Source organism: Engystomops pustulosus, chromosome 8 (genome assembly GCF_040894005.1).
Source record: "Engystomops pustulosus chromosome 8, aEngPut4.maternal, whole genome shotgun sequence".
NCBI lineage: Eukaryota > Metazoa > Chordata > Amphibia > Anura > Leptodactylidae > Engystomops > Engystomops pustulosus.
Genome location: NC_092418.1, coordinates 54,056,448 through 54,070,861, shown reverse-complemented (window position 1 = coordinate 54,070,861; position 14,414 = coordinate 54,056,448).

The window sequence follows — 14,414 nt, the reverse complement described above, 5'->3', positions numbered from 1 at the left end:
ATAATGGTGTTTCTACATTAAGTTAGTGCGTTTCTTTTAGATCGGAGTTGAATTAGCCCCGTAGCTCATTCAGCAACAGAGATAATCACAATCTTACCTCTTTTAGCAAGAAATGCATGGAAAACAGTGTGCGTCTTATCATTGAGGTTGTCTTGTTAGGAAAATGAGTTAGGAGACAAAGTAACGGTGTTCCTACATGAAGTTAGTGAGTCTCTCTTAGATTAGAGTTGAATAGCCTCCTAGCTCATTCAGCAACAGAGATAATCACGATCTTAGCTCTTTTAGCAAGAAATACATGGAAAACAGTGTTCGTCTTATCATTGAGGTTGTCTTGTTAGGAAAATGAGTTAGGAGACAAAATAACGGTGTTTCTACATTAAGTTAGTGTATCTCTTTTAGATCGGATTTGAATAGCCCCCTAGCTCATTCAGCAATAAAAATAATCACTATCTTAGCTCTTTTAGCAAGAAATGCATGGAAAACAGTGTTCGTCTTATAATTGAGGTTGTCTTGTTGTGAAAATGAGTTAGGAGACAAAATAACGGTGTTTCTACATTAAGTTAGTGTGTCTCTTTTAGATCGGAGTTGAATAGCCCCCTAGCTCATTCAGCAACAGGGATAATCACGATCTTAGCTCTTTTAGCAAGAAATGCATGGAAAACAGTGTTCGTCTTATCATTGAGGTTGTCTTGTTAGGAAAATGAGTTAGGAGACAAAATAACGGTGTTTCTACATTAAGTTAGTGTGTCTCTTTTAGATCGGAGTTGAATAGCCCCCTTTCTCATTCAGCAACAGAGATAATCACGATCTTAGCTCTTTTAGCAAGAAATGCATGGAAAACAGTGTTCGTCTTATCATTGAGGTTGTCTTGTTAGGAAAATGAGTTAGGAGACAAAATAACGGTGTTTCTACATTAAGTTAGTGTGTCTCTTTTAGATCGGAGTTGAATTAGCCCCCTAGCTCATTCAGCAACAGAGATAATCACGATCTTAGCTCTTTTAGCAAGAAATGCATGGAAAACAGTGTGCGTCTTATCATTGAGGTTGTCTTGTTAGGAAAATGAGTTAGGAGACAAATTAACGGTGTTTCTACATTAAGTTAGTGTGTCTCTTTTAGATCGGAGTTGAATTAGCCCCCTAGCTCATTCAGCAACAGAGATAATCACGATCTTAGCTCTATTAGCAAGAAAAGCATGGAAAACAGTGTGCGTCTTATCATTGAGGTTGTCTTGTTAGGAAAATGAGTTAGGAGACAAAATAACGGTGTTTCTACATTAAGTTAGTGTGTCTCTTTTAGATCGGAGTTGAATTAGCCCCCTAGCTCATTCAGCAACAGAGATAATCACGATCTTAGCTCTTTTAGCAAGAAATGCATGGAAAACAGTGTGCGTCTTATCATTGAGGTTGTCTTGTTAGGAAAATGAGTTAGGAGACAAAATAACGGTGTTTCTACATTAAGTTAGTGTGTCTCTTTTAGATCGGAGTTGAATAGCCCGCTAGCTCATTCAGCAACAGAGATAATCACGATCTTAGCTCTTTTAGCAAGAAATGCATGGAAAACAGTGTTCGTCTTATCATTGAGGTTGTCTTGTTAGGAAAATGAGTTAGGAGACAAAATAACGGTGTTTCTACATTAAGTTAGTGTGTCTCTTTTAGATTGGAGTTGAATTAGCCCCCTAGCTCATTCAGCAACAGAGATAATCACGATCTTAGCTCTTTTAGCAAGAAATGCATGGAAAACAGTGTGCGTCTTATTATTCAGGTTGTCTTGTTAGGAAAACGAGTTAGGAGACAAAATAACAGTGTTTCTACATTAAGTTAGTGTGTCTCTTTTAGATCGGAGTTGAATAGCCCCCTAGCTCATTCAGCAACAGAGATAATCACGATCTTAGCTCTTTTAGCAAGAAATGCATGGAAAACAGTGTTCGTCTTATCATTGAGGTTGTCTTGTTAGGAAAATGAGTTAGGAGACAAAATAACGGTGTTTCTACATTAAGTTAGTGCGTCTCTTTTAGATCGGAGTTGAATTAGCCCCGTAGCTCATTCAGCAACAGAGATAATCACAATCTTACCTCTTTTAGCAAGAAATGCATGGAAAACTTTGTGCGTCTTATCATTGAGGTTGTCTTGTTAGAAAAATGAGTTAGGAGACAAAATAACGGTGTTTCTACATTAAGTTAGTGTGTTTCTTTTAGATCAGAGTTGAATAGCCTCCTAGCTCATTCAGCATCAGATGTAATCACGATCTTAGCTCTTTTAGCAAGAAATGCGTGGAAAACAGTGTGCGTCTTATCATTGAGGTTGTCTTGTTAGGAAAATGAGTTAGGAGACAAAGTAACGGTGTTTCTACATGAAGTTAGTGAGTCTCTCTTAGATTAGAGTTGAATAGCCTCCTAGCTCATTCAGCAACAGAGATAATCACGATCTTAGCTGTTTTAGCAAGAAATGCATGGAAAACAGTGTTCGTCTTATAATTGAGGTTGTCTTGTTAGGAAAATGAGTTAGGAGACAAAATAACCTTGTTTCTACATTAAGTTAGTGTGTCTCTTTTAGATCGGAGTTGAATAGCCCCCTAGCTCATTCAGCAACATATATAATCACGATCTTAGCTCTTTTAGCAAGAAATGCATGGAAAACAGTGTTCGTCTTATCATTGAGGTTGTCTTGTTAGGAAAATGAGTTAGGAGACAAAATAACGGTGTTTCTACATTAAGTTAGTGTGTCTCTTTTAGATCGGAGTTGAATAGCCCCCTATCTCATTCAGCAACAGAGATAATCACGATCTTAGCTCTTTTAGCAAGAAATGCATGGAAAACAGTGCTCGTCTTATCATTGAGGTTGTCTTGCTAGGAAAATGAGATAGGAGACAAAATAACAGTGTTTCTACATTAAATTAGTGTGTCTCTTTTAGATCAGAGTTGAATAGCCCCCTAGCTCATTCAGCAATAAAAATAATCACTATCTTAGTTCTTTTAGCAAGAAATGCATGGAAAACAGTGTTCGTCTTATCATTGAGGTTGTCTTGTTAGGAAAATGAGTTAGGAGACAAAATAACGGTGTTTCTACATTAAGTTAGTGTGTTTCTTTTAGAGTTGAATTAGCCCCCTAGCTCATTCAGCAACAGAGATAATCACGATCTTAGCTCTTTTAGCAAGAAATGCATGGACAACAGTGTGCGTCTTATCATTGAGGTTGTCTTGTTAGGAAAATAAGTTAGGAGACAAAATAATGGTGTTTCTACATTAAGTTAGTGTGTCTCTTTTAGATCGGAGTTGAATTAGCCCCCTAGCTCATTCAGCAACAGAGATAATCACGATCTTAGCTCTTTTAGCAAGAAATGCATGGAAAACAGTGTGCGTCTTATCATTGAGGTTGTCTTGTTAGGAAAATGAGTTAGGAGACAAAATAACGGTGTTTCTACATTAAGTTAGTGTGTCTCTTTTAGATCGGAGTTGAATTAGCCCCCTAGCTCATTCAGCAACAGAGATAATCACGATCTTAGCTCTTTTAGCAAGAAATGCATGGAAAACAGTGTGCGTCTTATCATTGAGGTTGTCTTGTTAGGAAAATGAGTTAGGAGACAAAATAACGGTGTTTCTACATTAAGTTAGTGTGTCTCTTTTAGATCGGAGTTGAATTAGCCCCCTAGCTCATTCAGCAACAGAGATAATCACGATCTTAGCTCTTTTAGCAAGAAATGCATGGAAAACAGTGTGCGTCTTATCATTGGAGTTGTCTTGTTAGGAAAATGAGTTAGGAGACAAATTAACGGTGTTTCTACATTAAGTTAGTGTGTCTCTTTTAGATCGGAGTTGAATTAGCCCCCTAGCTCATTCAGCAACAGAGATAATCACGATCTTAGCTCTTTTAGCAAGAAATGCATGGAAAACAGTGTGCGTCTTATCATTAAGGTTGTCTTGTTAGGAAAATGAGTTAGGAGACAAAATAACGCAGTTTCTACATTAAGTTGGTGTGTCTCTTTTAGATCAGAGTTGAATAGCCCCCTAGCTCATTCAGCAATAGAGATAATCACGATCTTAGCTCTTTTTGCAAGAAATGCATGGAAAACAGTGTTCGTCTTATCATTGAGGTTGTCTTGTAGGGAAAATGAGTTAGGAGACAAAATAACGGTGTTTCTACATTAAGTTAGTGTGTCTCTTTTAGATCGGAGTTGAATTAGCCCCATAGCTCATTCAGCAACAGAGATAATCACGATCTTAGCTCTTTTAGCAAGAAATGCATGGAAAACAGTGTGCGTCTTATCATTGAGGTTGTCTTGTTAGGAAAATGAGTTAGGAGACAAAATAACGGTGTTTCTACATTAAGGTAGTGTGTCTCTTTTAGATCGGAGTTGAATAGCCCCCTAGCTCATTCAGCAACAGAGATAATCACGATCTTAGCTCTTTTAGCAAGAAATGCATGGAAAACAGTGTTCGTCTTATCATTGAGGTTGTCTTGTTAGGAAAATGAGTTAGGAGACAAAATAACGGTGTTTCTACATTAAGTTAGTGTATCTCTTTTAGATCGGAGTTGAATAGCCCCCTAGCTCATTCAGCAATAAAAATAATCACTATCTTAGTTCTTTTAGCAAGAAATGCATGGAAAACAGTGTTCGTCTTATCATTGAGGTTGTCTTGTTAGGAAAATGAGTTAGGAGACAAATTAACGGTGTTTCTACATTAAGTTTGTGTGTCTCTTTTAGATCGGAGTTGAATAGCCCCCTAGCTCATTCAGCAACAGGGATAATCACGATCTTAGCTCTTTTAGCAAGAAATGCATGGAAAACAGTGTTCGTCTTATCATTGAGGTTGTCTTGTTAGGAAAATGAGTTAGGAGACAAAATAACGGTGTTTCTACATTAAGTTAGTGTGTCTCTTTTAGATCGGAGTTGAATAGCCCCCTAGCTCATTCAGCAACAGAGATAATCACGATCTTAGCTCTTTTAGAAAGAAATGCATGGAAAACAGTTTTCGTCTTATCATTGAGGTTGTCTTGTTAGGAAAATGAGTTAGGAGACAAAATAACGGTGTTTCTACATTAAGTTAGTGTGTCTCTTTTAGATCGGAGTTGAATAGCCCCCTAGCTCATTCAGCAACAGAGATAATCACGATCTTAGCTCTTTTAGAAAGAAATGCATGGAAAACAGTTTTCGTCTTATCATTGAGGTTGTCTTGCTAGGAAAATGAGTTAGGAGACAAAATAACGGTGTTTCTACATTAAGTTAGTGTGTCTCTTTTAGATTGGAGTTGAATAGCCCCCTAGCTCATTCAGCAATAAAAATAATCACTATCTTAGTTCTTTTAGCAAGAAATGCATGGAAAACAGTGTTTGTCTTATCATTGAGGTTGTCTTGTTAGGAAAATGAGTTAGGAGACAAAATAATGGTGTTTCTACATTAAGTTAGTGCGTTTCTTTTAGATCGGAGTTGAATTAGCCCCGTAGCTCATTCAGCAACAGAGATAATCACAATCTTACCTCTTTTAGCAAGAAATGCATGGAAAACAGTGTGCGTCTTATCATTGAGGTTGTCTTGTTAGGAAAATGAGTTAGGAGACAAAGTAACGGTGTTCCTACATGAAGTTAGTGAGTCTCTCTTAGATTAGAGTTGAATAGCCTCCTAGCTCATTCAGCAACAGAGATAATCACGATCTTAGCTCTTTTAGCAAGAAATACATGGAAAACAGTGTTCGTCTTATCATTGAGGTTGTCTTGTTAGGAAAATGAGTTAGGAGACAAAATAACGGTGTTTCTACATTAAGTTAGTGTATCTCTTTTAGATCGGATTTGAATAGCCCCCTAGCTCATTCAGCAATAAAAATAATCACTATCTTAGCTCTTTTAGCAAGAAATGCATGGAAAACAGTGTTCGTCTTATAATTGAGGTTGTCTTGTTGTGAAAATGAGTTAGGAGACAAAATAACGGTGTTTCTACATTAAGTTAGTGTGTCTCTTTTAGATCGGAGTTGAATAGCCCCCTAGCTCATTCAGCAACAGGGATAATCACGATCTTAGCTCTTTTAGCAAGAAATGCATGGAAAACAGTGTTCGTCTTATCATTGAGGTTGTCTTGTTAGGAAAATGAGTTAGGAGACAAAATAACGGTGTTTCTACATTAAGTTAGTGTGTCTCTTTTAGATCGGAGTTGAATAGCCCCCTTTCTCATTCAGCAACAGAGATAATCACGATCTTAGCTCTTTTAGCAAGAAATGCATGGAAAACAGTGTTCGTCTTATCATTGAGGTTGTCTTGTTAGGAAAATGAGTTAGGAGACAAAATAACGGTGTTTCTACATTAAGTTAGTGTGTCTCTTTTAGATCGGAGTTGAATTAGCCCCCTAGCTCATTCAGCAACAGAGATAATCACGATCTTAGCTCTTTTAGCAAGAAATGCATGGAAAACAGTGTGCGTCTTATCATTGAGGTTGTCTTGTTAGGAAAATGAGTTAGGAGACAAATTAACGGTGTTTCTACATTAGGTTAGTGTGTCTCTTTTAGATCGGAGTTGAATTAGCCCCCTAGCTCATTCAGCAACAGAGATAATCACGATCTTAGCTCTATTAGCAAGAAAAGCATGGAAAACAGTGTGCGTCTTATCATTGAGGTTGTCTTGTTAGGAAAATGAGTTAGGAGACAAAATAACGGTGTTTCTACATTAAGTTAGTGTGTCTCTTTTAGATCGGAGTTGAATTAGCCCCCTAGCTCATTCAGCACCAGAGATAATCACGATCTTAGCTCTTTTAGCAAGAAATGCATGGAAAACAGTGTGCGTCTTATCATTGAGGTTGTCTTGTTAGGAAAATGAGTTAGGAGACAAAATAACGGTGTTTCTACATTAAGTTAGTGTGTCTCTTTTAGATCGGAGTTGAATAGCCCGCTAGCTCATTCAGCAACAGAGATAATCACGATCTTAGCTCTTTTAGCAAGAAATGCATGGAAAACAGTGTTCGTCTTATCATTGAGGTTGTCTTGTTAGGAAAATGAGTTAGGAGACAAAATAACGGTGTTTCTACATTAAGTTAGTGTGTCTCTTTTAGATTGGAGTTGAATTAGCCCCCTAGCTCATTCAGCAACAGAGATAATCACGATCTTAGCTCTTTTAGCAAGAAATGCATGGAAAACAGTGTGCGTCTTATTATTCAGGTTGTCTTGTTAGGAAAACGAGTTAGGAGACAAAATAACAGTGTTTCTACATTAAGTTAGTGTGTCTCTTTTAGATCGGAGTTGAATAGCCCCCTAGCTCATTCAGCAACAGAGATAATCACGATCTTAGCTCTTTTAGCAAGAAATGCATGGAAAACAGTGTTCGTCTTATCATTGAGGTTGTCTTGTTAGGAAAATGAGTTAGGAGACAAAATAACGGTGTTTCTACATTAAGTTAGTGCGTCTCTTTTAGATCGGAGTTGAATTAGCCCCGTAGCTCATTCAGCAACAGAGATAATCACAATCTTACCTCTTTTAGCAAGAAATGCAGGGAAAACTTTGTGCGTCTTATCATTGAGGTTGTCTTGTTAGAAAAATGAGTTAGGAGACAAAATAACGGTGTTTCTACATTAAGTTAGTGTGTTTCTTTTAGATCAGAGTTGAATAGCCTCCTAGCTCATTCAGCATCAGATGTAATCACGATCTTAGCTCTTTTAGCAAGAAATGCGTGGAAAACAGTGTGCGTCTTATCATTGAGGTTGTCTTGTTAGGAAAATGAGTTAGGAGACAAAGTAACGGTGTTTCTACATGAAGTTAGTGAGTCTCTCTTAGATTAGAGTTGAATAGCCTCCTAGCTCATTCAGCAACAGAGATAATCACGATCTTAGCTGTTTTAGCAAGAAATGCATGGAAAACAGTGTTCGTCTTATAATTGAGGTTGTCTTGTTAGGAAAATGAGTTAGGAGACAAAATAACCTTGTTTCTACATTAAGTTAGTGTGTCTCTTTTAGATCGGAGTTGAATAGCCCCCTAGCTCATTCAGCAACATATATAATCACGATCTTAGCTCTTTTAGCAAGAAATGCATGGAAAACAGTGTTCGTCTTATCATTGAGGTTGTCTTGTTAGGAAAATGAGTTAGGAGACAAAATAACGGTGTTTCTACATTAAGTTAGTGTGTCTCTTTTAGATCGGAGTTGAATAGCCCCCTATCTCATTCAGCAACAAAGATAATCACGATCTTAGCTCTTTTAGCAAGAAATGCATGGAAAACAGTGTTCGTCTTATCATTGAGGTTGTCTTGTTAGGAAAATGAGTTAGGAGACAAAATAACGGTGTTTCTACATTAAGTTAGTGTGTCTCTTTTAGATCGGAGTTGAATAGCCCCCTAGCTTATTCAGCAACAGAGATAATCACGATCTTAGCTCTTTTAGCAAGAAATGCATGGAAAACAGTGCTCGTCTTATCATTGAGGTTGTCTTGCTAGGAAAATGAGATAGGAGACAAAATAACAGTGTTTCTACATTAAATTAGTGTGTCTCTTTTAGATCAGAGTTGAATAGCCCCCTAGCTCATTCAGCAATAAAAATAATCACTATCTTAGTTCTTTTAGCAAGAAATGCATGAAAAACAGTGTTCGTCTTATCATTGAGGTTGTCTTGTTAGGAAAATGAGTTAGGAGACAAAATAACGGTGTTTCTACATTAAGTTAGTGTGTTTCTTTTAGATCGGAGTTGAATTAGCCCCCTAGCTCATTCATCAACAGAGATAATCACGATCTTAGCTCTTTTAGCAAGAAATGCATGGACAACAGTGTGCGTCTTATCATTGAGGTTGTCTTGTTAGGAAAATAAGTTAGGAGACAAAATAATGGTGTTTCTACATTAAGTTAGTGTGTCTCTTTTAGATCGGAGTTGAATTAGCCCCCTAGCTCATTCAGCAACAGAGATAATCACGATCTTAGCTCTTTTAGCAAGAAATGCATGGAAAACAGTGTGCGTCTTATCATTGAGGTTGTCTTGTTAGGAAAATGAGTTAGGAGACAAAATAACGGTGTTTCTACATTAAGTTAGTGTGTCTCTTTTAGATCGGAGTTGAATTAGCCCCCTAGCTCATTCAGCAACAGAGATAATCACGATCTTAGCTCTTTTAGCAAGAAATGCATGGAAAACAGTGTGCGTCTTATCATTGAGGTTGTCTTGTTAGGAAAATGAGTTAGGAGACAAAATAACGGTGTTTCTACATTAAGTTAGTGTGTCTCTTTTAGATCGGAGTTGAATTAGCCCCCTAGCTCATTCAGCAACAGAGATAATCACGATCTTAGCTCTTTTAGCAAGAAATGCATGGAAAACAGTGTGCGTCTTATCATTGGAGTTGTCTTGTTAGGAAAATGAGTTAGGAGACAAATTAACGGTGTTTCTACATTAAGTTAGTGTGTCTCTTTTAGATCGGAGTTGAATTAGCCCCCTAGCTCATTCAGCAACAGAGATAATCACGATCTTAGCTCTTTTAGCAAGAAATGCATGGAAAACAGTGTGCGTCTTATCATTAAGGTTGTCTTGTTAGGAAAATGAGTTAGGAGACAAAATAACGCAGTTTCTACATTAAGTTGGTGTGTCTCTTTTAGATCAGAGTTGAATAGCCCCCTAGCTCATTCAGCAATAGAGATAATCACGATCTTAGCTCTTTTTGCAAGAAATGCATGGAAAACAGTGTTCGTCTTATCATTGAGGTTGTCTTGTTAGGAAAATGAGTTAGGAGACAAAATAACGGTGTTTCTACATTAAGTTAGTGTGTCTCTTTTAGATCGGAGTTGAATTAGCCCCATAGCTCATTCAGCAACAGAGATAATCACGATCTTAGCTCTTTTAGCAAGAAATGCATGGAAAACAGTGTGCGTCTTATCATTGAGGTTGTCTTGTTAGGAAAATGAGTTAGGAGACAAAATAACGGTGTTTCTACATTAAGGTAGTGTGTCTCTTTTAGATCGGAGTTGAATAGCCCCCTAGCTCATTCAGCAACAGAGATAATCACGATCTTAGCTCTTTTAGCAAGAAATGCATGGAAAACAGTGTTCGTCTTATCATTGAGGTTGTCTTGTTAGGAAAATGAGTTAGGAGACAAAATAACGGTGTTTCTACATTAAGTTAGTGTATCTCTTTTAGATCGGAGTTGAATAGCCCCCTAGCTCATTCAGCAATAAAAATAATCACTATCTTAGTTCTTTTAGCAAGAAATGCATGGAAAACAGTGTTCGTCTTATCATTGAGGTTGTCTTGTTAGGAAAATGAGTTAGGAGACAAAATAACGGTGTTTCTACATTAAGTTTGTGTGTCTCTTTTAGATCGGAGTTGAATAGCCCCCTAGCTCATTCAGCAACAGGGATAATCACGATCTTAGCTCTTTTAGCAAGAAATGCATGGAAAACAGTGTTCGTCTTATCATTGAGGTTGTCTTGTTAGGAAAATGAGTTAGGAGACAAAATAACGGTGTTTCTACATTAAGTTAGTGTGTCTCTTTTAGATCGGAGTTGAATAGCCCCCTAGCTCATTCAGCAACAGAGATAATCACGATCTTAGCTCTTTTAGAAAGAAATGCATGGAAAACAGTTTTCGTCTTATCATTGAGGTTGTCTTGTTAGGAAAATGAGTTAGGAGACAAATTAACGGTGTTTCTACATTAAGTTAGTGTGTCTCTTTTAGATCGGAGTTGAATAGCCCCCTAGCTCATTCAGCAACAGAGATAATCACGATCTTAGCTCTTTTAGAAAGAAATGCATGGAAAACAGTTTTCGTCTTATCATTGAGGTTGTCTTGCTAGGAAAATGAGTTAGGAGACAAAATAACGGTGTTTCTACATTAAGTTAGTGTGTCTCTTTTAGATTGGAGTTGAATAGCCCCCTAGCTCATTCAGCAATAAAAATAATCACTATCTTAGTTCTTTTAGCAAGAAATGCATGGAAAACAGTGTTTGTCTTATCATTGAGGTTGTCTTGTTAGGAAAATGAGTTAGGAGACAAAATAATGGTGTTTCTACATTAAGTTAGTGCGTTTCTTTTAGATCGGAGTTGAATTAGCCCCGTAGCTCATTCAGCAACAGAGATAATCACAATCTTACCTCTTTTAGCAAGAAATGCATGGAAAACAGTGTGCGTCTTATCATTGAGGTTGTCTTGTTAGGAAAATGAGTTAGGAGACAAAGTAACGGTGTTCCTACATGAAGTTAGTGAGTCTCTCTTAGATTAGAGTTGAATAGCCTCCTAGCTCATTCAGCAACAGAGATAATCACGATCTTAGCTCTTTAAGCAAGAAATACATGGAAAACAGTGTTCGTCTTATCATTGAGGTTGTCTTGTTAGGAAAATGAGTTAGGAGACAAAATAACGGTGTTTCTACATTAAGTTAGTGTATCTCTTTTAGATCGGATTTGAATAGCCCCCTAGCTCATTCAGCAATAAAAATAATCACTATCTTAGCTCTTTTAGCAAGAAATGCATGGAAAACAGTGTTCGTCTTATAATTGAGGTTGTCTTGTTGTGAAAATGAGTTAGGAGACAAAATAACGGTGTTTCTACATTAAGTTAGTGTGTCTCTTTTAGATCGGAGTTGAATAGCCCCCTAGCTCATTCAGCAACAGGGATAATCACGATCTTAGCTCTTTTAGCAAGAAATGCATGGAAAACAGTGTTCGTCTTATCATTGAGGTTGTCTTGTTAGGAAAATGAGTTAGGAGACAAAATAACGGTGTTTCTACATTAAGTTAGTGTGTCTCTTTTAGATCGGAGTTGAATAGCCCCCTTTCTCATTCAGCAACAGAGATAATCACGATCTTAGCTCTTTTAGCAAGAAATGCATGGAAAACAGTGTTCGTCTTATCATTGAGGTTGTCTTGTTAGGAAAATGAGTTAGGAGACAAAATAACGGTGTTTCTACATTAAGTTAGTGTGTCTCTTTTAGATCGGAGTTGAATTAGCCCCCTAGCTCATTCAGCAACAGAGATAATCACGATCTTAGCTCTTTTAGCAAGAAATGCATGGAAAACAGTGTGCGTCTTATCATTGAGGTTGTCTTGTTAGGAAAATGAGTTAGGAGACAAATTAACGGTGTTTCTACATTAGGTTAGTGTGTCTCTTTTAGATCGGAGTTGAATTAGCCCCCTAGCTCATTCAGCAACAGAGATAATCACGATCTTAGCTCTATTAGCAAGAAAAGCATGGAAAACAGTGTGCGTCTTATCATTGAGGTTGTCTTGTTAGGAAAATGAGTTAGGAGACAAAATAACGGTGTTTCTACATTAAGTTAGTGTGTCTCTTTTAGATCGGAGTTGAATTAGCCCCCTAGCTCATTCAGCAACAGAGATAATCACGATCTTAGCTCTTTTAGCAAGAAATGCATGGAAAACAGTGTGCGTCTTATCATTGAGGTTGTCTTGTTAGGAAAATGAGTTAGGAGACAAAATAACGGTGTTTCTACATTAAGTTAGTGTGTCTCTTTTAGATCGGAGTTGAATAGCCCGCTAGCTCATTCAGCAACAGAGATAATCACGATCTTAGCTCTTTTAGCAAGAAATGCATGGAAAACAGTGTTCGTCTTATCATTGAGGTTGTCTTGTTAGGAAAATGAGTTAGGAGACAAAATAACGGTGTTTCTACATTAAGTTAGTGTGTCTCTTTTAGATTGGAGTTGAATTAGCCCCCTAGCTCATTCAGCAACAGAGATAATCACGATCTTAGCTCTTTTAGCAAGAAATGCATGGAAAACAGTGTGCGTCTTATTATTCAGGTTGTCTTGTTAGGAAAACGAGTTAGGAGACAAAATAACAGTGTTTCTACATTAAGTTAGTGTGTCTCTTTTAGATCGGAGTTGAATAGCCCCCTAGCTCATTCAGCAACAGAGATAATCACGATCTTAGCTCTTTTAGCAAGAAATGCATGGAAAACAGTGTTCGTCTTATCATTGAGGTTGTCTTGTTAGGAAAATGAGTTAGGAGACAAAATAACGGTGTTTCTACATTAAGTTAGTGCGTCTCTTTTAGATCGGAGTTGAATTAGCCCCGTAGCTCATTCAGCAACAGAGATAATCACAATCTTACCTCTTTTAGCAAGAAATGCATGGAAAACTTTGTGCGTCTTATCATTGAGGTTGTCTTGTTAGAAAAATGAGTTAGGAGACAAAATAACGGTGTTTCTACATTAAGTTAGTGTGTTTCTTTTAGATCAGAGTTGAATAGCCTCCTAGCTCATTCAGCATCAGATGTAATCACGATCTTAGCTCTTTTAGCAAGAAATGCGTGGAAAACAGTGTGCGTCTTATCATTGAGGTTGTCTTGTTAGGAAAATGAGTTAGGAGACAAAGTAACGGTGTTTCTACATGAAGTTAGTGAGTCTCTCTTAGATTAGAGTTGAATAGCCTCCTAGCTCATTCAGCAACAGAGATAATCACGATCTTAGCTCTTTTAGCAAGAAATGCATGGAAAACAGTGTTCGTCTTATAATTGAGGTTGTCTTGTTAGGAAAATGAGTTAGGAGACAAAATAACCTTGTTTCTACATTAAGTTAGTGTGTCTCTTTTAGATCGGAGTTGAATAGCCCCCTAGCTCATTCAGCAACATATATAATCACGATCTTAGCTCTTTTAGCAAGAAATGCATGGAAAACAGTGTTCGTCTTATCATTGAGGTTGTCTTGTTAGGAAAATGAGTTAGGAGACAAAATAACGGTGTTTCTACATTAAGTTAGTGTGTCTCTTTTAGATTGGAGTTGAATTAGCCCCCTAGCTCATTCAGCAACAGAGATAATCACGATCTTAGCTCTTTTAGCAAGAAATGCATGGAAAACAGTGTGCGTCTTATTATTCAGGTTGTCTTGTTAGGAAAACGAGTTAGGAGACAAAATAACAGTGTTTCTACATTAAGTTAGTGTGTCTCTTTTAGATCGGAGTTGAATAGCCCCCTAGCTCATTCAGCAACAGAGATAATCACGATCTTAGCTCTTTTAGCAAGAAATGCATGGAAAACAGTGTTCGTCTTATCATTGAGGTTGTCTTGTTAGGAAAATGAGTTAGGAGACAAAATAACAGTGTTTCTACATTAAGTTAGTGCGTCTCTTTTAGATCGGAGTTGAATTAGCCCCGTAGCTCATTCAGCAACAGAGATAATCACAATCTTACCTCTTTTAGCAAGAAATGCATGGAAAACTTTGTGCGTCTTATCATTGAGGTTGTCTTGTTAGAAAAATGAGTTAGGAGACAAAATAACGGTGTTTCTACATTAAGTTAGTGTGTTTCTTTTAGATCAGAGTTGAATAGCCTCCTAGCTCATTCAGCATCAGATGTAATCACGATCTTAGCTCTTTTAGCAAGAAATGCGTGGAAAACAGTGTGCGTCTTATCATTGAGGTTGTCTTGTTAGGAAAATGAGTTAGGAGACAAAGTAACGGTGTTTCTACATGAAGTTAGTGAGTCTCTCTTAGATTAGAGTTGAATAGCCTCCTAGCTCA